Here is a 25,178-nt window from a genome sequence, read left to right as displayed (position 1 = left end):
ATACTGCCCATGTTGTCCAGGACAACAACCCTCACAGATCCAAAAGAACAGGACCAGATAATTACTTGGATGACCTCTCAAGCGTCCAGCAGTGGGTTAAGCAGCACCAGCACATCACGCACGAGGTCCGAGTCCTCAGCCAGTTAAAGTCTGGGCTTTCTTTGAAGACTGCACTGAGGATGTTACCATGGCGATTTGCAAGGTGTGCAAGACCCGCCTGAGCAGGGGGAAAAGTATTAACAACCTCTCCACCACCAGCATGAGCCGCCACATTCTATCCAAACATCCCACTCTGTGGGCAAACGCGGCAGGACAGGGTACCACCAGCAACACTGCCTCCCTTGGGTTCACCAGACTCACCACCAGACCCGCCTCAGCAGCAGCAGTAGCCCAGCCATTGCGTGGTTCACAACATTCACAAACATCAGACGATGCTGACACTGTCACTTTCCGGACTAGTGCTCTTGAGGTCTCCCAGTGTTCATCAAACACAACAACCAACAGCCCTTCGGTGTGCAGCGCTACGGTTGAGTTGTCTGTCTCTGAGATGTTTGAGCACAAGAGGAAATTGCCAGCAAATGACCCCCGGGCCGTGGCAGTAACAGCCAGCCAGCATAGCCAAGCTTCTGGCCTGCGAAATGCTGCCATATCGAGTGGTGGAGACAAACAGCTTCAAGGGCATGATGTCAGTGGCCATCCCACGTTACGTGGTTCCCAGCCGCTACCACTTTGCGCGCTCTGCAGTGCCTGAGTTGCATGAGCACGTGGTCAGCTAAATAACCCGAAGCTTGAAGAATGCCGTTGCCTGCAAGGTTCACCTCACCACTGACACCTGGACGAGTGCGTTCGGCCAGGGTCGATACATCTCCCTTACCGCGCACTGGGTGAACCTTGTGGAGCCTGGCAGCGATTCCTCACCTGCTACGGCGCGGGTGTTGCCCACGCCGCAAACAGCTGGATAACAACAGCAGCACCTACCTCTCTGACTCCTTCTCCTCCAACGCATCTCAAAGCTGTACCTCATCCGGAAATGCTAACCCAGCACCAGCAGCAGTAGGATCGTGGAAGCAGTGCAGCACAGCTGTTGGCATGCGTCAGCAAGCGTTGCTGAAGCTGATCTGCCTTGGGGATAAGCAGCACACAGGGGAGGAAATTTGGAGGGGAATAAAGGAACAGACGGATTTGTGGCTGGCACCGCTGGACCTGAAACCGGGCATGAAGCTAGACACCTGGCACGAACTGGCAATGTACGCAATAGAGGTGCTGGCTTGCCCGGCAGCCAGCGTTATGTCGGAACGCTGTTTCAGTGCTGCCGGAGGCATCATCACAGATCGGCGTATCCGCCTCTCCACAGAAAATGCAGACCGTCTGACTCAAATTAAAATGAATCAATCCTGGATTGGAAACGACTACGCAACACTCCTGGACCCCAACCAAGTAACATGACCGATGAACATCTGGGATGGTTTAGCGTTTCCGGTCCCTGTTTATTGAACCTCTCATCTGTATTACATTTATGACTGCATGGCGGCAAAAAGCATTGCTGCTATATCCGCACGCTTTTTGTCCTCATGCAAGGCCTGGGTTGTTGTGTCTCACAAAGCGTGGCCTTCTCCTCCTGCGCCTCCTCCTGTTCCATCACGTGTGCTGCTGCTGCTGCTGCTGCTGCTGGGTTACCGTTGCCGGTCCCTGTTTATGGAACCTCTTATCTTTATTACATTTATGACTACATGGCGGTACAAAGCATGCTATCCGCACGCTTTTTGTCCTCATGCAAGGCCTGGGTTGTTGTGTCTCACAAAGCGTGGCCTTCTCCTCCTGCGCCTCCTCCTGTTCCATCACGTGTGCTGCTGCTGCTGCTGCTGGGTTACCGTTGCCGGTCCCTGTTTATGGAACCTATTATCTTTATTACATTTATGACTACATGGCGGTACAAAGCATGCTATCCGCACGCTTTTTGTCCTCATGCAAGGCCTGGGTTGTTGTGTCTCACAAAGCGTGGCCTTCTCCTCCTGCGCCTCCTCCTGTTCCATCACGTGTGCTGCTGCTGCTGCTGCTGCTGCTGGGTTACCGTTGCCGGTCCCTGTTTATGGAACCTCTTATCTTTATTACATTTATGACTACATGGCGGTACAAAGCATGCTATCCGCACGCTTTTTGTCCTCATGCAAGGCCTGGGTTGTTGTGTCTCACAAAGCGTGGCCTTCTCCTCCTGCGCCTCCTCCTGTTCCATCACGTGTGCTGCTGCTGCTGCTGCTGCTGGGTTAGCGTTGCCGCGTGGTCCCTGTTTATTGAACCTCTTATCTTTATTACATTTATGACTACATGGCGGTACAAAGCATGCTATCCGCACGCTTTTTGTCCTCATGCAAGGCCTGGGTTGTTGTGTCTCACAAAGCGTGGCCTTCTCCTCCTGCGCCTCCTCCTGTTCCATCACGTGTGCTGCTGCTGGGTTAGCGTTGCCGCGTGGTCCCTGTTTATTGAACCACTTATCTTTATTACATTTATGACTGCATGGTGGTACAAAGCATGCTATCCGCACGCTTCTTGTCCTCATGCAAGGCCTGGGTTGTTGTGTCTCAAAGCGTGGCCTTCTCCTCCTGCGCCACCCTCCTCCTGTTCCATCACGTGTGCTGCTGCTGGGTTAGCATTACCGGTCCCTTTTCCTGGAACCTCTTATATGTATTACATTTATGACTGCATGCCGACAAAAAGCATGTTACCTGTGCAAAGAAAACAGACATTTCCCGCATTTAAAAGACAGTTTTCCCTTTGAAACTTTAAAATCAATTTTCTCAAAAACTATAAGCTCTTTTTGCTAAATTTTTTTTCCTCTTGTACCCACTCCCAAGGTGCACATACCCTGTAAATTTGGGGTATGTAGCATGTAAGGAGGCTTTACAAACCACAAAAGTTCGGGTCCCCATTGACTTCCATTATGTTCGGAGTTCGGGTCGAACACCCGAACATCGCGGCCATGTTCGGCCTGTTCGGCCCGAACCCGAACATCTAGATGTTCGCCCAACACTAGTTGGGGCGACTGTTGGTACGAAAGGTCAGGGGAGCCGCATGGTCTAAGGCTGCAGAGAGGTTACTGTTGTATTGAGCTGCCGCTTCGTTGGGGCAGGTTAGGCTGGGGAGGGAGGAGGAGAGAGAGTGGAGGGGTGTGGCTAGTACATTGGGGTCAAGGTTGCGCAGATCTCTCTGCCAACGTCCAGTTTGGGGAGGGGGACAGGGGGTGCTGGATGGAGTGAGGGTGAAGGTGATGAGGTGGTGGTCGGAGATGGGGAATGGTGTAATGTCCAGGGTGGTAAGTGCGATGGCTTTGGAGAAAATTAGGTCCAAGGTATTACCAGCACTGTGGGTTGTGGCGTTAGTATGCTGAGTGAGACCAAGGGAGTTGGTGAGCGAGAGAAGCTGAGTGGCAGCAGAGGTGGTAGGCTCATCAATTGGAATGTTAAAGTCTCCGAGGATGATTGTTGGGAGGTCGGAGGACAGGATGTGTGGGAGCCAGGAGGCAAGGTTTTCTAGGAAGTGCGATATAGTACTGGAGGGGGGGCGGTATAGGACTGCAATAATGGCTGGGAGGGGATGGTAGAGGCGGATAACATGGGCCTCAAAGGAGGTAAAGTAAAGAGAAGGGGGAGGGGTAAGGACACGGAAGGTGCAGGATGGGGAGAGGAGTAGGCCCACCCCTCCCCCAGGCCTGTTATCTGGTCTTGGGGTATGGCTGAGGTGTAGACCCCCGTAGGATAGGGCTGCAGCTGCAGGCAGGTCAGAGGGGGTGAGCCAGTCCTGCACCCTGTCCCAATGGCTGTTAGTGCAGGACATGCGCAGTAGCGCAAAAGCACTGACACAGGGACAGGACGCAGGGACACTTGTATATTATAAGGTAGGATACCCACACTCATGGTAATTTTCCTGGTTTCAGCATCAGAAACACCTCCAATATCGATGGGATGCTTAGCCTAGGCTGATTATGCTGAATTCCCCCCTCCAGACCCCCACCCCCCTTCTTCTGGGGCATCCTGGTTGACTGTATATTTTTTACTGGCTCAGCAGTGAACATTGCACGAAGATCATTTGCCAGAACTAAAGATTGTCTCCACCTGTGATAAATTTCAGAATGTAAATCAGGGTGAGGATAGATTTTACTGAATCCCAGACCAAGCAGTGGGGCAGTTTCCCAAAACAACACAACAGACAAGAATAAAATGAATAAACATCAATTGGCTCATAGAAAACGGATGCAGTGTTTAACTGTCCATTAAGGGCAGCAGTCACAGTGGGATCCTATGTTCTAATGCTCCTAATGTGATTGATTTAAAACACAATGTCTGTTTGAAGAATGCCCTTTAATCCAGGAGACTAAAGTTAGTGTCTTGCAAAAATGTATCCTGGTCAAATTGCATTTGTGGCATCTACTTCCACATCCGTCTGCTGCGAGTCAACAATGAGAACTTTTATTAGCCGCATTTTCCAGGAAAGGCATTGCACGGTTTCTGAGTATGTTGTAAATAGACTGCACTCCCTGCAGCCCTGAGCCCTCATACCTCACACCGAGACTGGAGAGTCCACAAAGTCCTGGCATAGCTGAGCTAACAAGATTAGCAGTCTCCACTCAAAGCGCAACTCTGAAGCCATTTGCGTTACAATCCTCTGGAAATAATTGTATTTCTATGCACAGCTACTGAATGCTGTCTGACAGCTGAGATATATCAATCTCAGCTCCGTAATTCATTATGTGCAACGTGATTGGCTGCAGAGAAAAGTGACATCATGTCCCATGTTGCCATGTTGTTCAAAGAAGACAATATTGTAGGCGTTCAGGCTGAAGGGATCAAATACAACAACAAAACATTTGTAAAGTACTTTTCCCCTGTAGGACCCAAAGCGCATAATAGAAAGCATTGTTACTATTTTTTTTAGTAAAACCTTCAGTTTTGTTGAGGAAATAAATCTCCTTCAAGTCACTCAAATGTATCTGACAGTGATAGGCTATTTATACCAGATACAGTAGACCTGGAGGACCAGCTTTAGCCTAAGTGGACATCCTTCACAACATGGTATACAGGGGGAAAAACCGTAGAGAGTTTGGCCATGTCACCAACTAGGAATCATAGCATTCTGCTGAGCAATCCATCACTAATGACAGTCAGAGGCCCTGACTCCTGAGGTGTTGTGTTATTGTGTGCTATGGTATGCTGAGAATTTCTGATCAGTAGCTGTGACTAGAGTAGCTAATAAGTATTTGCTTTATATTGTCTCAGGTCACTAAAGGCAAGTCACAGGGATGAGTCACAGTGACAAACCGCTAGTTGTTCAGACTGAGACAGGTAATATGGGCATTGCATGGTGCCCGTAATTTGGGACCCAAAAAAGGCCATAATGACAATTACGCCTATATCACAACGGTGCAATTCACTGCCTATGCCTTGACAAAGGGGACCCTCTGTCAAGGACACACACGCCAAGCCGAGAGTGAGGAAACGTGCTGCGGGACGCTGCAATCCACCCGACTCAGAGATGGTGATATAAACGCTGTTATAATGTTTTTTCATGTATGGGCATTACTGATTTTAATGAGTTTTAATAAAATTGCGGTTTTACACATGTCTTGCCTTGTTTGAGCTCCTTAGATCAGTCCTGACTCCTAAGCATTGACTCTGCATACACTGATAACACTGCATGAGGTGCAGTCAGCGAAGCTGTTGAGCTGCTGAGGAACTGCATTGCTTTCTGGTGAGCAGTGGTGATTTGGGGGGAAGGGGGGGGGGGTACTGCCTGAGCTAGGAGGTGGTGGGTCTAATCCCCTCTTGTCTAATACTTTGCTCTAAACGTGAATGAGGTTGCACAGAAGGGTGTTAATCTTTTATGTTGGAAACAGTATTGCACTATATGTCTTTTATTTATCAAGGTATATCTTCGGATTACTGGAGGGTCCTTATTGAATGAGCCCTGGAGTTGAGCGCAACTGACACGGGATTGGAAACTTGCAGTTAAGGTTTGCAGTCATATGCATGCATTTTCAGCAAGGACTTTTGAAAAATATCCAATACAACCTAAAGTTTATTGCAAAAATGTTTCAATGCACCTGCACATACACAATCACAGCTTCACAACTGCTTTTCACTAATCTACCAGCAATATTTGTAAGGGTCTGCAGATTTCTCCCACCTAAAATCATTGTAAACATGCCAGGACGCTCAGCTAGGGTGGCTAATAATGACCGGCTCTCCCAAACAACTAGCATATGGGCAGTTCCTCTGGATGCTCCCTGACGCCTCAGTCAGTGATCAGCCCAGAATTGCAACAGAATTGATCACTAGCCTGCAGGCTAGTGATGTGTCTGTATAGCCTCAGCCCTACAATGTTGCTCAGGTACCGATCTCTGCTGGGAGACATGCCTCGTAAATGTTTACTAGGTATAATTTAAAGTAAAGACCAGACCAGGTCACTTCTGTTCTTCAGTTTTTTGGAGAACTTTAATAAATTGTGAGCAGGCTGGACAAACAAACAAACAAATAAAAAAAACCTTTAAAATGTTATATGCTTTTAAAGTAAGTCTGAAGCTCAAAAAGAGAAAAAACAAACAAACTCAGATACTTACCTAAGGAGAGGGAAGACTCTGGGTCCTATAGAGCCTTCCCGTTCTCCTCACAGTGTCCTCATTCCCCGCAGGCTCCTCCGTTTGAATCTCCCACCACGGAACACTTTGGAAGTCTTTGGAAGCACTCGGGCTCCCAAAGATGGGCAGCTCTGTACTGCGCACGTGCAAGTTTTTTTTTTCTTTTCTCTGTTTTTTGTTTTTATTTTCCCTTCAGACTCCATTCAACCCTTTCACTGCCAAGCATGTACTAGGTACGTTTGGTAGGAAAGGCTCCAACTGCCAGCAATGTACCTAGTACGCTACTTGGCATTTTCTCCCCCAGGAAGCAGTGGGAAGGAGGGCTAATATTATGCACCCTCCCTCTACGTGGGCTCCTCTCCTCTGCCTCCCTGCACTGCTGGAGAAGTGGTCGGTGTGTAATTACTCACCTAACCGCTCGCCCCATGCGGTGTCCCCACCTGCAGCCGTCTCCTCTCTACTTTCTGTATGATGAGTGATTACTACGCATCATACAGAGATTGGGAGAGGAGACTACTGCCAGTAGGTACACAACATAGGTCCTGCAATCGGGTGAGTTAATTACACACCAAACGCTGCACTCCAGCTCTGCAGGGGGCCGCAGGAGGGGGCCCATGCGGAAGGAGAAAGGATGATGTCAGCCCCCCTCCCCACAGTGGCACCTATATCTGCTACCTATACTGGGGGCACCTATACCTAATACCTATGCTGGGTCAACTATACCTGCTACCTATACCTGCTACCTATACTGGGGGTACCTATACCTAATACCTTTATTGGGGCACCCATACCTGCTACCTATACTGAGGCACCTATACCTGCTACCTATACTGGGGCACCAATTCCTGGTTATCTATACTTACTGCACCTATATCTGGCTACCTGTACTTGCGGCACCTATACCTGGCTGCCTATACTGGCTGCACCTATACTTGGCTACCTGTATTAGCGGCACCTATACCTGGCTACCTATACTGGCTGCATCTATACCTGGCTACCTGTACTAGGGGCATCTATTCCTGGCTACCTATACTGGCTGCAACTATACCTGGCAACCTGTACTGGCACACCTATTTCAGGCTACCTATACTGGCTGCACCTATATCTGGCTATCTGTACTAGCGCACCTATTCCAGGACAGGAAAAAAGGGATACCAATACATATCTGGTATCCCTGGATTCAACAGAAATAGGGCTCTTACAAACATTAACAGTTTTAACAGTAAATGTAATCCTTCTTGAAAATAAAAGGAAATATCTTTTATTTTTTATTTCACTTTTTTTTTTACACATTTCACTCAGAAATTTTGTTATATTTCCAGAAAAAGTACAACATTTTGATTCAATGTTCAAGCCCAATTCATTATAATTATAATATGTCCTATTTTATGTAGGTTTTCTTGTCAAAAATCCTAAGTAAACCTAATGAATGCAAAATGTCTAATGCTGGGAATACACCATAAGCTTTTTCAGAGGATAGATGGTTCGATAGATAATTTCCGATATGTCCGATCTTATTTTCGATAATTTTTCTGATCGATTTCTCATAAAAGTGAATGGAAATTGATCAGAAAACCCAAGAAAATTGATGAAAAATAAGATCGGACAGTAAATCGACTGAAAAATCTCATTGTGTATTCCCAGCATTAGAAACTGCTTCGCAGTAGATGTTAGGACAATCGTCTAGCAGGGAAAGGGTCAAGTGCTTATTAATATTACTTTCTGCCATCACATTTGTAATAAAGCCTTTGTCTGTTCTAGAAAATAAAATGTTAAAAGTTTGAAGAAGTAACTCAACACTTGATGGTTTACTGTCCCATTACATTGATAAATAAATAATTTAAGTGCCTAATTACCCAGGAATTCGTGCTGGCAACTCATCATCTGACTGGAAAGGATCTTTTCAGCATCAGTGTTTTGCCTTTAAAGTAAATGAAGATAGATCTGTGTCTCCATCTGTCTTATGATATGGTAGCTTGACCACTAATTCAGAAGTTACTAACTCAGCAAGATTACTGGCAATGTGCTGACTGGAGATTTTTTTTCTTAAGTAAATTCATTTAGGCATTTAAAGTTATGCAGTATTTGCTTTTCTACATACCGTATATCTCTTTCTATTATGTTGAATTCCAAAATAGTTTATACAGTTTATAAATATAATTTGCATATTTTTTTAAGCCCTAGGTGATGTTTTGACCAGCTAGTTTTATGAATGAACAAGATTCTCTTTTTGGGGCTTTCACCATCAACTTTCCAACAGAACAGAAGCTAGATTTTCTACAGCGTAGTAAAGTAAAAATGTTTTTTAAATATAAAACGTGCCAAGAATGCCACGTTCACAGTGCCTTACCGCACTGTGATGTACCTCCCAAGCAATATTCACAGTGCAGCAGGTACACTGCGGTATAAACATTGTGGTATAGTAATGAACTGCATTCAATGTGTGCTGAATGCGTGCGTTAACAGTAAAAGCATAACTTTAATTGGCTGTGTCAGAGAACTGGCGTTGTCCAAACAGAGAATTCCTCAGCTCCCTGGCTGTACATTTCTACTCCCTGCATGCTGGTTCCACATAGGGATTTAGATTCAAGGGGATTTATAAGTTGCCAATGAACAGAAGGGGGAGGGGACAGAGAGAGGAGGTTATTAGAGCAAGAGAGTAGGTGGATCTACACACTCAATTCCCTGACCCCGAATAGCCTGAATCAGGAGCTAGAATACACCTCATTCCTATGACAACAATAGGAGATTCTACATACATACATTGGACACTAAGATGGCATAGCGAGTTTTCGCATAAAAGTGGTTTGAGAAAGTAACCTCTACGGACTTAAATGTGGAGTGTCAAAGAACTGGTTTACTGTACCTCTTTAATAAAGGAAATCTGTACATGAGATGCATTGCTAAGCTGCTTCAGGGCGCATGCTCAGTATGCCAACGTATTTGAACCTCTTCTGAGTGGGCGGCGACTTGAGCGAGAAGCACTGGTGAGAAATACAGCTAAGGTATAAAATAACAACCCCACCTCCCCTGTCAATCACCCTGACGAAGCTCGCGGTGGGCGGGCGCAACACTTCGATGGGCAGGGTCACGTTCTGCACTGCGTGATCAGCCCTCCCCTCCCCCAATAGCCAATACTGAAGCTGGAAAAATGTGCACGGAAACCCTATGAATATATGCGCGTATGCTTCCCGCTGTGTACAGGCGGGTAGAGCGAAGCAAGCAACGCCGTTGCCAGCAGCGTATGGGTCTTTGGTGAAGTGACGTCTGGAGTTGCGGTCTGGCAAGACACAGGAGCTGTGAGAACCAACATTGGTCTGCCTGCACTCAGTCAAGATAGGAGCCTTTACTTCTTAGGAGGATATCGGTGTGTCGTGGTACCGGTACCAGAGTGGTTGGAATGGATTGGATTGTGTGATGGGGTACGCGTGAGGAGCGCTCCACAGCATTTTTTAAGTGTTTTCAGGTGTGGATTGTCATATTTTGTACACTAATTTTGATACTGAATAAAGCACATCATTATCATTACCCCCCTTGAGCTTTTGTACTTTGTAATATGCAGTGTCTGCTTCATTGTACCAGATGCATGGATAATGTGTAGTGCTGCTGTCCTGCTGTCACAGGGAACGCAACGGCCACTGTGAACGTGGCATTAGACCCGCAAAAGAAAAGCTGAAAAACACAATAAAACAAATGAAACATTTATTGTAACATTTTATGTAAGTCAAATAAATAAATCATCCAAAATATTCAACCAATATACCGGTATACTCTCTTCAAATAAAATTGACTATATTTATTTTAGACAGAATAAAAATATAATAAACATGTAAAAAGAAATAACTTCTTTCAAAAACTGTTATAGCTATTAGCTAGGATATTGTACCATATTTAAAAAAAAGTACTAAAAAGTAGGTAAAAAATGTAATATCACACGTTTCACCTTAAAGGAGGCTGACAGCGGAGCTGCGGCGTGAGACGTGTCAGCTGCAAGGGGCTGGAGGAAGCCTCGGGTTAGTAGAGCGGGGAGTGCTGTTTTTGCCTGATGACCCCTGTAAGTAGGTGAAAAACGATTATAACAAAATTATTATTTTATAATTAGAGTATTTTCTTGCTTGCTGGTGGCTTAAAGGACCACTATGGCAAAAAAAATGTAACATTTAAAATACATGCAATAACATACACAATAAGAAATATGTTTCTTCCAGAGTAAAATCAGAATCAGAATCAGAATCAGAATCACTTTATTTCGCCAAGTACAGCAAGAGCTGTAATCGGAATTAATTGTGGTACACATGGCATAGGCATAATTTGTATAATACAAGACAGACACAACACCCGTACACTTGAAATGCAGTAGACAGTTCGTAGCGGCCATTTACATTGCTGTGCAAAAACACAGGCAAATAATACTAAAGCTAATGATAATAATAAGGATGCAGGTAGTGGCCTCGATTCGATTTGATGAGCCCAGGCCGGCAAATGAGCCGGCAAATGAGCCATGAATTACTTTTCTCCTATGCTGCTGTCACTTACAGTGAGTAGTAGAAATCTGACAGAACCAAAAGGTTTTGGAATAGTCCATCTCTTCATGGGGGATTATCAGCATGGCCTTTTCTTTATAAAGGCTTTACCTGAAAATTTAGTATACAGTGTACAGGTAGTCCCCGGTGAACGAACGAGATAGGGACTGTAGGTTCGTTCTTAACCTGAATCTGTTCTTTAGTCGGAACACTGTGCCATCTCTGTCTCCTGTACCTCCTCTGTGCCTCCAGTGTCCCCCTCTGTGTCACCTCTGCCCTCTGTGCCTGCTTATACACGTTTAAAAGCCATTTTCTTTGAATTTTTTCAAATCGATTTTCTCAAAAACTACAAGTCCGATTTGAAAAATGTTTTTGCCTTGTTCCCATGGAAACACAGAATCCATGCCATTCGTTTCAGCGAGTCGTTCGTAAGTCGGGGACTACCTGTACAAAGATGCTGGCCAGCCTCTCTGCTTTCTTTACACTTTTTTGGCAGTTGGACGGAGCAACTGCCATTCGCAAAGTGCTTTTGAAAACAGAAAAACCCCTGAGAATTCCCCATGAGGAGATGGGCTACTCCTAAAATGTTCATTTCTGTCAAATTACATAAAAGTAATTTATGGCTCATTTTACTCTGGAAGAAATGTACTTCTTATTTGAATGTTTACATGCATTTTGAGTGTCACGATTTTCGCGACAGTGGTCCTTTAATGACATTTATTTAAGGGATGTAAAGTATCACCTAGGAGAAAACTTAGAAGGGAAAGTGCATTGGATCAGGCCCACGGTATCTCAAATATGTATTTAGCTGCATGCCTAGAGTTTCAGTTATTATGTTGAACAAACACGGATTTCAGAGTGCACTGATATTTTTACATTTTGTAATATCTTTGTGAATCTATTACAGCTTCAGAAAAATCATTGCTAAGAGTACAAATTTGTTCTTGCTGAAAAAAGCCCTCAAGTGATCTTCTCAACAACAGGCTGCCAGACTATGCCAGTGTCACAGATTGGATCTGGCACAACATCTGCTCTTCTGCCAATACAATTCCGCAGTTCTCCTAAATGAAAGAGGGGCAGTTGGTCAGCAGTCCACGAATCGGGAATGAAACGCCGCTGTGAGCAAGCATCTGACCCTAATTTCTATTTCACAAGACTGTACAATTACTTACCCATTCTGCAGAAAACTGGTATAAAAGGAAAAAACGGATATAAAAGAAAAATAAAACCACTCACCATAGTTGATCAAAATACAGAAAATTATTTAATTGGAATTTGAAGTAAAAAAAACATATGAGATAATAAATTGTATGTGTAGTACAGCTAAGAAATAGAACATTAGTAGCAAAGAAAAAAGTCTCATATTGTTTCCAGTAGTGGAGTGGTCAGCCATACTATGTCAGAAAAAAACACATACAGTATATAAGTAGATAAATACTTGCTCTACTTACATAACATATGTATTGCACTGTCCACATTTTGATTTTAGTGATTTCTCTATAATAAAAAAAAGAGAAAATTCTTCTTAGGATTTTCCATTTTTTTCTCTGTCTATCTTGAAGCCAATTCTGACCTCATTTCCTCCCTTACTCTGTCTATGTATCATTGCCCGTCCCCCTTCAGACACTCCCAACCAGGTCTCCAGTAGTGTTGGGCGAACAGTGTTCGCCACTGTTCGGGTTCTGCAGAACATCACCCTGTTCGGGTGATGTTCGAGTTCGGCCGAACACCTGGTGGTGTTCGGCCAAACTGTTCGCGTTCGCCCGAACTGCCAAATTACTAGCCGAACAGGGCCCCTGTTCGGCCGAACAGGGCCCTGTTCGACCGAATACGGCCCCCCTATGGGGTCGCAGGCATAAGGGGGGAGCATGCCCCGATCGCGGGGGGGGTCGGAAATTCCCCCCACCCCCTCCGCTAGCGCTCCCCCCTCTGCCCGCTTCCCCATACAAAAGTTGCAAGAAGTACCTGTGTCCGGGTGGTAGTGGGTGGCTGTCTGGCTGGCAGTGGGCGGCACTATGCAGTGACTAAATGAGGAGGAGGAGTCCGGAGAGTGACGCGTTGAGGGAGGCCGGGCAGCGGGCGGTTCAGCAGTAGTACTGCTGAACCGCCCGCTGCCCGGCCTCCCTCAACGCGTCACTCTCCGGACTCCTCCTCCTCATTTAGTCACTGCATAGTGCCGCCCACTGCCAGCCAGACAGCCACCCACTACCACCCGGACACAGGTACTTCTTGCAACTTTTGTATGGGGAAGCGGGCAGAGGGGGGAGCGCTAGCGGAGGGGGTGGGGGGAATTTCCGACCCCCCCCCGCGATCGGGGCATGCTCCCCCCTTATGCCTGCGACCCCATAGGGCCCCTACAAGCGGGATGTTCGGGGAGTTCGGGGTTCGGCCCGAACATGCCGAACATTGCGGCCATGTTCGGCGAACTTTCCCGAACCCGAACATCCAGGTGTTCGCCCAACACTAGTCTCCAGTAGAAAGTGCATTGAGAAATATTGGTCAATCAGAGAGGAACAGAGGTGTGGGAGGGGAAAACAGGAGGGAAAGGGGCTTCAGCAAAGCAAGCTGCATTAGTTAAGTCTGAGGGGAAAGTAAAGAGGAAAAAAAAGAAAACCAGGCATGCATTGCAACTTCCTTTATGCAGCAGATGTACCAAATAAGAGCCAAGGAAACTACAGAATTATGTTTTATGGAGAAGAAAAATAAGAGTGATTTTTAACTTTTGTACTGCCTGATTAGCATCCATATTATTTGCTTTTTGCTTGCAAACAATAACAAAGTAGAATTAGAAATGAATTTCCAGTTTAAAAATTGTATTTGAAATGGCTAAAATCTCTGCTTTCACTTCCAAAGGGGCCACTACTAAATGATTATAATGATTGGATGTGTCCATAAATTTAGTTCTCTTTCTGTGAAGAGTATAGTGGGGCCGAACCTCCGATTTTCGGTTCGCGAAGTTCCGCGTAAGGTTCGGTTCGCGTAAAAGTTCGCGAACCGCAATAGACTTCAATGGGGATGCGAACTTTGAAAAAAAAAATTATGCTGGCCACAAAAGTGATGGAAAAGATGTTTCAAGGGGTCTAACACCTGGAGGGGGGCATGGCGGAGTGGGATACATGCCAAAAGTCCCGGGGAAAAATCTGGATGTGACGCAAAGCAGCGTTTTAAGGACATAAATCACATTGAATGCTAAATGACAGGCCTAAAGTGCTTTAAAACATCTTGCATGTGTATTCATTAATCAGGGAGTGTAATTAGTGTACTGCTTCACACTGACACACCAAACTCACCGTGTAACGCACCGCAAACAGCTGTTTGTGTAGTGACGGCCGTGCTGGACTGGTGCGCACCATGGCGAGAGTGCAGGTTTTGGTGGCTTTACAGCCCATATGGTCGCCTGGCTGATGTAGGTGAATGACAGAACAGTGACTGTCCAGCTGATCAAATTTGGTCTGACCACAATGAGGCAACGACCTTATTATCGTGGGTGTGCCCCCCGAGACACTCATCTAGGCACCGGTCATTGCTTCATTGTGATACGCAAGCCCCTTCACCACGGCAAGGTAATGATCACGAAGGGGAATGGGCGCATGTACATGCCTTTTCTTTTGTTGTTGCAGCTGCCCGCAGTGCAGCCAGAAAAATTAGGCAGTCATGTACACGCACCAGAAAAATTATTACAGCGGCCGCAGCGGCCTAAAAAATTCAGCAATCCGCCTGGAGTCCAGGACCCTGTTGGTGGTGGCAGAGAAGGTAGTCAAGCAGCCTGCAGGCAGACATGCTGTGTAGAGGGACTGGGAGCGACTTAGTCTTCTTGGGGCAGGCCAGGCAGCCAGTCACACGGCGTGCAGGCAGAGATGCTGTGTGTGCGGGGACTGACTTAGTCTTGGGGCGGGCAGCATCCCTCCGGGATCCATGCCTCATTCATTTTGATAAAGGTGAGGTACTTAACAGTTTTGTGACTTAGGCGACTTCTCTTCTCAGTGACAATGCCTCCAGCTGCGCTGAAGGTCCTTTCTGAAAGGACGCTTGCGGCAGGGCAGGAGAGAAGTTGGAGGGCAAATTGGGACAGCTCTGGCCACAGATCAAGCCTGTGCACCCAGTAGTTCAAGGGTTCCTCATCGCTGTTCACAGCAGTGTGTACATCCACACTTAAGGCCAGGTAGTCGGCTACCTGCCGTTCCAGGCGTTGGTGGAGGGTGGATCCGGAAGGGCTACGGCGAGGCGTTGGACTAAAGAATGTCCGCATGTCCGACATCACCATGAGATCGCTGGAGCATCCTGTCTTTGACTGCGTGGACACGGGAGGAGGATTAGTGGCAGTGGTACCTTGCTAGCGTTGTGCTGTCACATCACCCTTAAAGGCATTGTAAAGCATAGTTGACAGCTTGTTCTGCATGTGCTACATCCTTTCCACCTTCAGGTGAGTTGGTAACAGGTCCGCCACTTTGTGCCTGTACCGAGGGTCTAGTAGTGTGGCCACCCAGTACAGCTCATTCCCCTTGAGGTTTTTTATACGGGGGTCCCTCAACAGGCAGGACAGCATAAAAGACGACATCTGCACAAAGTCGGATCCAGATGTACCATGCATCTCCTCTTGCTCTTCCTCAGTGACGTCACGTAAGTCAACCTCCTCCCCCCAGCTGCGAACAATACCACGGGAAGGTTGAGCAGCACAAGCCCCCTGCGACGCCTGCTGCGGTTGTTCTCCTGCCGCCGTCCCCTCCTCCTCCCCCAAAGAAATACCTTGCTCATCATCCTCTGAGTCTGACTCGTCTTCTGCACACGACTTCTCTTCTTCCTCCTCCTCCCCCATCTGTGCTGCCGCAGGTGTTGAGGAAACAGCTGGGTCTGATGAAAATTGGTCCCATGCCTGTTCCTACCGTAACTGTTCCTGGTCAAGCTCATTCGCAGCTTCATCCACCACTCTACGCACAGCACGCTCCAAGAAGTAAGCGTAGGGAATCAAGTCGCTGATGGTGCCTTCACTGCGGCTCACCAGGTTGGTCACCTCCTCAAACGGCCACATGAACCTGCATGCATTTCTCATCAGTGTCCAGTTGTTGGGCCAGAACATCCCCATCTTCCCAGACTGTTTAATTCTACTGCAGTTGTAGAGGTACTGGGTGACGGCTTTCTTCTGTTCTAGCAGGCGGGAGAACATGAGCAGGGTCGAATTCCAGCGAGTCGGGCTATCACAAATCAGGCGTCTCACCGGCAAGTTGTTTTTCCGATGAATTTCCGCAAAGCGTGCCATGGCTGTGTAAGACCGCCTCAAATGCCCACAGAACTTCCTGGCCTGCTTCAGGACATCCGCTAAGCCAGGGTACTTTGACACAAATCTTTGAACAACTAGATTCATGACATGTGCCATGCAGGGTATGTGTGTCAGCTTCCCCATATGCAAAGCGGCAAGCAGATTGCTGCCGTTGTCGCACACCACGTTGCCTATCTCCAGGTGGTGCGGGGTCAGCCACTCATCCACCTGTTTCTTAAGAGCAGCCAGGAGAGCTGCTCCAGTGTGACTCTCCGCTTTGAGGCAAGACATGTCTAAGATGGCGTGACACCGTCGTACCTGGCATGCAGCATAGGCCCTGTGGAGCTGGGGCTGTGTAGCTGGAGAGGAGAACTGCCACTCAGCCAAGGAGGAGGAGGACAGCGAAGAGCATGTAGCAGGAGGAGAGGAGGTGGCAGGAGGCCTGCCTGCAAGCCGTGGAGGTGTCACAATTTGGTCCGCTGCGCCCTGCTTGCCATCGTTCACCAGGTTGACCCAATGGGCTGTGTACATAATGTAGCGGCCCTGCCCGTGCTTGGCAGACCAGGCATCCGTGGTCAGGTGTACCCTTGACCCAACGCTCTTCGCAAGAGATGACACCACTTGCCTCTCAACTTCACGGTGCAGTTGGGGTATGGCCTTTCTAGAAAAATAAGTGCGGCCTGGCATCTTCCACTGCGGTGTCCTGATGGCCACAAATTTACGGAAGGCCTCAGAGTCCAACAGCCGGTATGGTAACAGCTGGCGAGCTAACAGTTCCGCCACGCCAGCTGTCAGACGCCGGGCAAGGGGGTGACTGGCCGAAATTGGCTTCTTCCGCTCAAACATTTCTTTCACGGACACCTGACTGCTGCTGTGGGCAGAGGAGCAGGAAGCGCTCAAGGGTAGAGGCGGAGTGGAGGAGGGTGCCTGTGAAGGTGCAAGGGAGAAAGCGGCAGAAGCAGATAATGCACCTGATGGAGGAGGAAGAGGAGAAGGAGTGTGACTTTTCTTTTGTGTGCTGCTGCTGCTTTTGCTCAGGTGGCCATCCCATTGCTGTTTGTGCCTTTTCTCCAGGTGCCTTCGTAAGGCACTTGTCCCTACGTGAGTGTTGGCCTTTCCACGGCTCAATTTTTGTTGGTAGAGCGAACAGATGGCTTTGCTCCGATCTGATGCACACACATTAAAAAATTTCCACACCGCTGAGCCACCCTGGGATGTGGGCACTATGGGGGCCTCAGCAGCTGATGCTGAAGGGCAAGTTGGCTGGCTGTACATAGGTGGCGATACATGGTGCCGGACACTGCCACCAGCTGTTTCTGACGAAGAAGAGCTGCCCCAGCTTCTTTCAGCAACTTCTCTCCTCCTACTACTCTCTGACTCCCCCTCTGAACTGTCCCCTCTCTTCATCTCCTCTATTGGGAACATACAGAGGATCCGTATCATCGTCATCATCGTAATCATCCTGCCCAGCTTCACTTGCCTCAGAAAAATCCAAACATGCACCATCAGTAGGTCCTTCATCCTCCTTACACGTTACATCCATAGTGTTGCTGCGTAACTCAGACATATGAGCTGGTGAAAATTCATCTGGCTGTAACAACAATGGCTGTGCATCAGTGATTTCACCACTAAATAATTCTTGCGAAGTGTCAAATGCAGCGGAAGTGGTGCTAGTAGTAGCGCTGGTGGCTGAACAAGATGAGGTGTTCTGTGTCGATAAATACTCAACCACGTCCTGACAATCTTGGGAGGTGATGGGACGTGCCTTCTTCCGAGCACTGTACTGTGGGCCAGGTCCACACGAAATTACATTTACACGACCTCGCACAGAACTGCCGGGTGGCCTTCCTCTGGCTCTGGCACTACCTCTTCCTCTACCTGTTTTGTCCATATCAGGTATGCACGGAGTGGTATATCACACTGCGTGCACTCACGTAGGTAGGTGGGTTCACTTAACTGCACAGGTATGCGCACTGATGCGGTGGGTTCACTAAACAGAACAGGTATGCAGTGGCGGGTTCACTGAACAGAACAGGTATGCAGTGGCGGGTTCACTGAACAGGTATGCAGTGGCGGGTTCACTGAACACAACAGGTATGCAGTGGCGGGTTCACAGAACAGGTATGCAGTGGCAGGTTCACTGAACAGGTATACAGTGGCGGGTTCACTGAACACAACAGGTATGCAGTGGCGGGTTCACAGAACAGGTATGCAGTGGCAGGTTCACTGAACAGTACAGGTATGCAGTGGCGGGTTCACTGAACAGAACAGGTATACAGTGGCGGGTTCACTGAACACAACAGGTATGCAGTGGCGGGTTAACTGAACAGGTATACAGTGGCGGGTTCACTGAACAGAACAGGTATGCAGTGGCAGGTTCACTGAACAGGTATGCAGTGGCGGGTTCACTGAACACAACAGGTATGCAGTGGCGGGTTCACAGAACAGGTATGCAGTGGCAGGTTCACTGAACAGGTATACAGTGGCGGGTTCACTGAACACAACAGGTATGCAGTGGGGGGTTCACAGAACAGGTATGCAGTGGCGGGTTCACTGAACAGTACAGATATGCAGTGGCGGGTTCACTGAACAGAACAGGTATACAGTGGCGGGTTCACTGAACACAACAGGTATGCAGTGGCGGGTTAACTGAACAGGTATACAGTGGCGGGTTCACTGAACAGAACAGGTATGCAGTGGCGGGTTCACTGAACAGAACAGGTATGCAGTGGCAGGTTCACTGAACAGATATACAGTGGCGAGTTCACTGAACAGAACAGGTATACAGTGGCAGGTTCACTGAACAGAACAGGTATGCAGTGGCAGGTTCACTGAACAGAACAGGTATGCAGTGGCGGGTTCACTGAACAGAACAGGTATGCAGTGGCAGGTTCACTGAACAGGTATACAGTGGCGGGTTCACTGAACAGAACAGGTATACAGTGGCAGGTTCACTGAACAGAACAGGTATACAGTGGCAGGTTCACTGAACAGAACAGGTATGCAGTGGCGGGTTCACTGAACAGAACAGGTATACAGTGGCAGGTTCACTGAACAGAACAGGTATGCAGTGGCGGGTTCACTGAACAGAACAGGTATACAGTGGCAGGTTCACTGAACAGGTATACAGTGGCGGGTTCACTGAACAGAACAGGTATGCAGTGGCAGGTTCACTGAACAGGTATACAGTGGCGGGTTCACTGAACAGAACAGGTATACAGTGGCAGGTTCACTGAACAGAACAGGTATACAGTGGCGGGATCACTGAACAGAACAGGTATGCAGTGGCGGGTTCACTGAACAGTACAGGTATGCAGTGGCAGGTTCACTGAACAGGTATGCAGTGGTGGGTTCACTGAACAGGTATGCAGTGGTGGGTTCACTGAACAGGTATGCAGTGGTGGGTTCACAGAACAGGTATGCAGTGGCAGGTTCACTGAACAGGTATGCAGTGGTGGGTTCACTGAACAGGTATGCAGTGGTGGGTTCACTGAACAGGTATGCAGTGGTGGGTTCACAGTACAGGTATGCAGTGGTGGGTTCACAGAACAGGTATGCAGTGGTGGGTTCACTGAACAGGTATGCAGTAGTGGGTTCACAGTACAGGTATGCAGTGGTGGGTTCACAGAACAGGTATGCAGCCAGGAACAAGCTAAGCCTAACTAATCTTTCCCTATGAGAGACAGTCTGCAGCAGCTCGCCCTACTTTCACTAACGCAGGCACACGAATGAGCGTAATGGCCGCCTGCTGCCTGCCTTTTATTAGGGGGGTGGGGCTCCAGGGGCTAGTGTAGCCTAATTGGCTACACTGGGCCTGCTGACTGTGATGTAGAGGGTCAAAGTTGACCCTCATGGTGCATTATGGGGCGAACCGAACTTCCGCAAAACTTCGCCTGCGGGATGCAAACGCGAACCACTGAAGTTCGCATGGAACCGTTCGCAGGCGAACCGTTCGGCCCAACTCTAGTGAAGAGTTACATTGTTACATAGTTACATAGTTATTTTGGTTGAAAAAAGACATACAGTACGTCCATCGAGTTCAACCAGAGAACAAAGTACAACTCCACCCTGCTCCCTGAAATATCCCTGTTGATCCAGAGCAAGGCGAAAAAAACCCTTACAAGGCATGGTCCAATTAGCCACAAAAGGGAAAAAAAATTCTTCCTGACTCCAGATGGCAATCAGATAAAATCAGATAAAATCCCTAGATCAACATCATTAGGCATTACCTAGTAATTGTAGCCATGGATGTCTTTCAACGCAAGGAAAGCATCTAAGCCCCCTTTACATGCAGGTATAGAGTTTGCCATAACGACTTCCTGTGGCAATGCATTCCCCATCCTAATCACTTAATCAGAGATATCACTTAATGGGCTCGATTCTCTAAAGCGTAATATCTGCTATCACAGCAGGTATCACGTGATCTGCCGCGCGTGGCGCTTTCCGCACGTAAAGCATTACTCCGTGTAATAAAGGAAGGTTTGCGCACGATCACTCACTTGAAACAAGCGAGTGATCGCACGCAAACCTTCCTTTATCACACGGAGTGATGCTTTGCGCGCGCAAAGCGGATCGCGTAATAATTGCTGTGACCTTGCAGTTCTCATGCTTCACGCTTTAGAGAATTGAGCCCAGTTTACGGAGAAGAAACGTTTTCCTAGTAGTACCACTGTTTGGTAAGTACATGAAGGGGAATGTTATCTGCATGATTGATTGTGATAACTGCATAAGCAAAAAAACAAATCATTCCTTCCCTCGCCTGCCTAGCCCCCTGGGAGCTTAAAGAGGAACTGTTGTGAAAATCTTAAAATTTAAAACAAAATTTAAAAAATCTTTGTATTAATCATTTTCATGGAATGTCTTTATACAGAATAATGGCCATGTGTAACGATAGGTGTCAGCACACAGAGAGAATCTGATTATTGATGATCTGCAGAATCATCAACAATACAGATGTATACCTGATTATGGATGATCTACAGAATCACCAATAATACAAGTATGACTAACCTCTGGACACCTAATGAAGTGTAAGTGTTTGGTGCAACTGTAGGCTATCTCCCGTGGGGCGGGAGACACAGATAACTACGGCCAGCGACCACCTGAGGAGCAGGTGGCCCTCGACTGTGCAGGGACTATCTCTTTAAGAGAAGGAGATAGAGATAATCTTGCAGCCAGTGATTCCCTGGTATACTGGAATCAGACTGTACTGCAGCTCAGGATTCCCAGATGGATTGGGAATCAGACTGTACTGCAGCCAGGGGACACCTATGGGATAGAGGCCACTGCCTGTACTGCAGGAAGGACTCTCTGAGGAGCAGGAGGTCCTTGTAGCTAACTGACACCTGGTGGATTAGTGTCACGGGTAGTACAGACAGACTGAACATTCGAGGGATGAGTGACAGCCAGAAGGGTCGGTCAGGCCAGGTCGGCAACACACGAGCAGATAAGGTACAAAGACAGAAGGCTGATTCGGTAACCGGGTACAGGCAAGGTTGGCAGATAGGCAGAGGTACCGAATCAGAAAGCAAGAGAGAGGTCGACAGAGCCAAAGGTCATAACAGATATCAAGCACAATTCTAGTCTGAGGTGTGAGGTCCTTGGTCTCGACACCCGGGAACTAGTCTAAAGAATAACACAGTAACCTATGCTTGGGTGTGAGGTCCTTGGTCTCAACACCCTGAAACTGGTCTAAAGTATAACACAGCAATGACACAGTAATCCTAAGCTTGGGTGTGATGTCCTTGGTCTCAACACCCGGGAACTGGTCTAAGGTATAACACAGCAATGACACAGTAATCCTAAGCTTGGGTGTGAGGTCCTTGGTCTCAACACCCTGGAACTGGTCTAAAGTATTACACAGTAAATAACAAGAGCGGAATCTGGCTAAGTGTGAATTCCCAGGTCCACCTGGTTCTAACACACTGTAGGATCTGACTGAGGTCTGAGTGCTCACACATAAGTATTCGCAATGGCAGACAACCAGCAACTGACAAGCAAGATCTATATATACTACAGCGCTCCGCAGCGCCGCCCCCAGCCACTCAGCCAATCAGGAGTTCCGCTGGGATCAGCTGATCGTCCTGATCAGCTGATACCTCTCCTGCTGGCATAAAGGTCCTGTCTTCTAGCGGCGCGCGTAGCTCTCCATCTGTGTGCACTAGAAGGCCCAGGCAAACCAGACACATGCCGCTGTGCGGAAACTGCCGGTCTGAACGCGGAGACAGCTGCCCCGCCGCCAGACCACGCAGCTCAAAAAAGCACAAGCAGCATATCTAACGGCTTAATAGCCATATTTAATTAAATATAGAGCATCAGGGGAAAGGTCAACGACCTCAAACAATTCATAAGCAACCATCAACCAGAAAAAAGACCACCTGTCATTATTAAAGGTTCATTAGAGCAATAAAGTCACGTCCCTTTGCAGCTTCGGCGGAGCTAGCCGGACAGCGCGGGCAGCGCGCGTTCTAAGCCTTCCTGGATCCTTGTGACCACTTTCCATCGGTGAGCCTTTACTCTTAAGCCCCCTTCTTCTGCTATAACACTTTTTTTCACTGCTTTATATACTTGTGAGCCTCGCTCTCCTCCTTCACTTATTTCTATAATCAATTGTTGTTATATGCACTTTAGCACTTACATTGTTATTTTATGCCAATTTGTATTTTGAGCACCTTATATTTATATGCACCAGCACTTTATCAGTGGCAGTTTGTGTGTGGGGGCTTATTTTGTGGACACTGGGATTGCCCCATATGTGCCCCTATGTCTGACCCCTTCCCCGCGACACAGTATATTTACAATTAATTATAGATATTGGTATATTTTGTCGTGATACTGTGCCCCATTATCGCAGGATGTTCAGACTGTGACACATATATATATATTTTTTTACCTAGCTAATTGCTGGTATCAGGCTCTTTATAATACTGAACTATAGGGATTAATTGGTCCAGGTTGGTCTTATTGTTTTTAATTGTTTTTAAATTTGTAGTGGCTATCAATAAAGACATTTTGCATTCAATTATATCCTGGGTTTTTTCCTTTATTGCTCTAATGAACCTTTAATAATGTCAGGTGGTCTTTTTTCTGGTTGCTGGTTGCCAGACCACGCAGCGGCATCTCCGCTATTACACCATGTTGAGAATCCCCTATGAAGAGGTGGACTAGCCCAAAACCTGTTGGCAATGTCAGATTTCTACTACCTACTGTAAGTGGCAGCAACATAGGAGAACAGTAATTTATGGCTCATTTTACACTGGGAGAAATGTACTTATTATTTGTATGTGTTTTAAATTGTAAGATTTTCGCGACAGTTCCTCTTTAAAGCTCCTAATAAAAGGAAGACTGGGTCTCTACCTGGATTTATGCAAAATTTGTGGGTTTATTAAAGTACCATAACCACTAAAAAACACAACGTTTCAGCCAGAGGCCTTTCTCAAGTCCTTCCTCTATTTTCTCTATTTGGACTTTGCTCTTACACTAGAGTGACCAGATTTTTGTAGGCTCAACCTGGGACGGGGTGAATTGGGGGGGAGGGGGGGGGGGGCGCCGCGCCGAAAAATTTGGTGTCTGCAGCGCGCGCGAAAAATGGGCGTGGTGATGACATTCTATGGGCGGAGCTAACAGAATGATGCAACAGCGAGGCATAAGAAAGCAGTGTTTACGCCGTGATGTGGTCAAACGTGGATTCACATCATAGGTGTGCAGAAACTGTGTGATGCTATTTAATAGTATGCCATAACCCCAAAGCAGCAAACACAGCCAACTATGACCATTAAATAATAAATGCAGCAACAGTTACCCCAGACACCACAAAATAAACGCAATGGGCAACATTTCAGCACAAAATAATCGCATTGCGGGCAGCAAGTCAGCATAAAATAAAGGCAATGGGGGCAAACATGTCAGTACAAAATAAACGCAATGGGGGCAAACATGTCAGTACAAAATGAACGCACTGCGGGCAAACATGTCAGTACAAAATAAACGCACTGCGGGCAAACATGTCAGTACAAAATAAACGTACTGCGGGCAAACATGTCAGTACAAGATAAACGCACTACGGGCAAACATGTCAGTACAAGGTAAACGCACTGCGGGCAAACATGTCAGTACAAGATAAACGCACTGCGGGCAAACATGTCAGTACAAGATAAACGCACTGCGGGCAAACATGTCAGTACAAGATAAACGCACTGCGGACAAACATGTCAGTACAAGATAAACGCACTGCGGGGAAACATGTCAGTACAAGATAAACGCAATGCGGCCAAACATGTCAGTACAAGATAAACGCACTGCGGGCAAACATGTCAGTACAATATACACGCAATGCGGCCAAACATGTCAGTACAAGATAAACGCACTGCGGGCAAACATGTCAGTACAAAATACACGCAATGCAGCCAAACATGTCAGTACAAGATAAACGCCCTGCGGGCAAACATGTCAGTACAAAATACACGCAATGCGGCCAAACACTTCACCTGCAAGAAAAGGCATTTACTCACCTGGCAGAAGACGTCCCCTCACGCAGCCGGCCTCTGGTGCCTCAGTTGCAGCTCCCCCTGGCCTGGACGATGTTCAATCTCCCGCTCAGCCTCTCACAGGCAGAGCAGGGCTACGGCAAGATGGCGTCCGGAGGCGGAGCCCTGTACTGGAGACAAATAGTCTCCAATACAGGGCTCCGCCTCCGGACGCCATCTTCCCGTAGCCCTGCTCTGCCTGTGCCTGCCGGAGGAGAACATTGCAGGCTGGAGCGGGGCTGCGG

At 47.4% G+C, this 25,178-nt stretch overlaps 1 long non-coding RNA gene across 4 annotated transcripts in view; it reads left to right on the top strand.

The window, feature by feature from the left end:
- Positions 1–25,178, top strand: part of LOC137539148 (uncharacterized) — a 413,808-nt gene that overhangs the window by 255,880 nt on the left and 132,750 nt on the right. Inside the window, exon 6 of one of the 4 annotated variants that reach the window (XR_011024933.1) lies at positions 12,059–12,491. The exons of the other annotated variants lie outside the window; for them this stretch is intronic. This is a non-coding gene — a long non-coding RNA (uncharacterized lncRNA). Of the gene's footprint in view, positions 1–12,058; positions 12,492–25,178 lie in introns of those variants that run through there. 4 annotated transcript variants of the gene reach the window in all.

This window comes from Hyperolius riggenbachi, chromosome 11 (assembly GCF_040937935.1).
Source record: "Hyperolius riggenbachi isolate aHypRig1 chromosome 11, aHypRig1.pri, whole genome shotgun sequence".
Classification (NCBI taxonomy): Eukaryota; Metazoa; Chordata; class Amphibia; order Anura; family Hyperoliidae; genus Hyperolius; species Hyperolius riggenbachi.
This window is presented reverse-complemented; position numbering and strand designations above follow the sequence as displayed.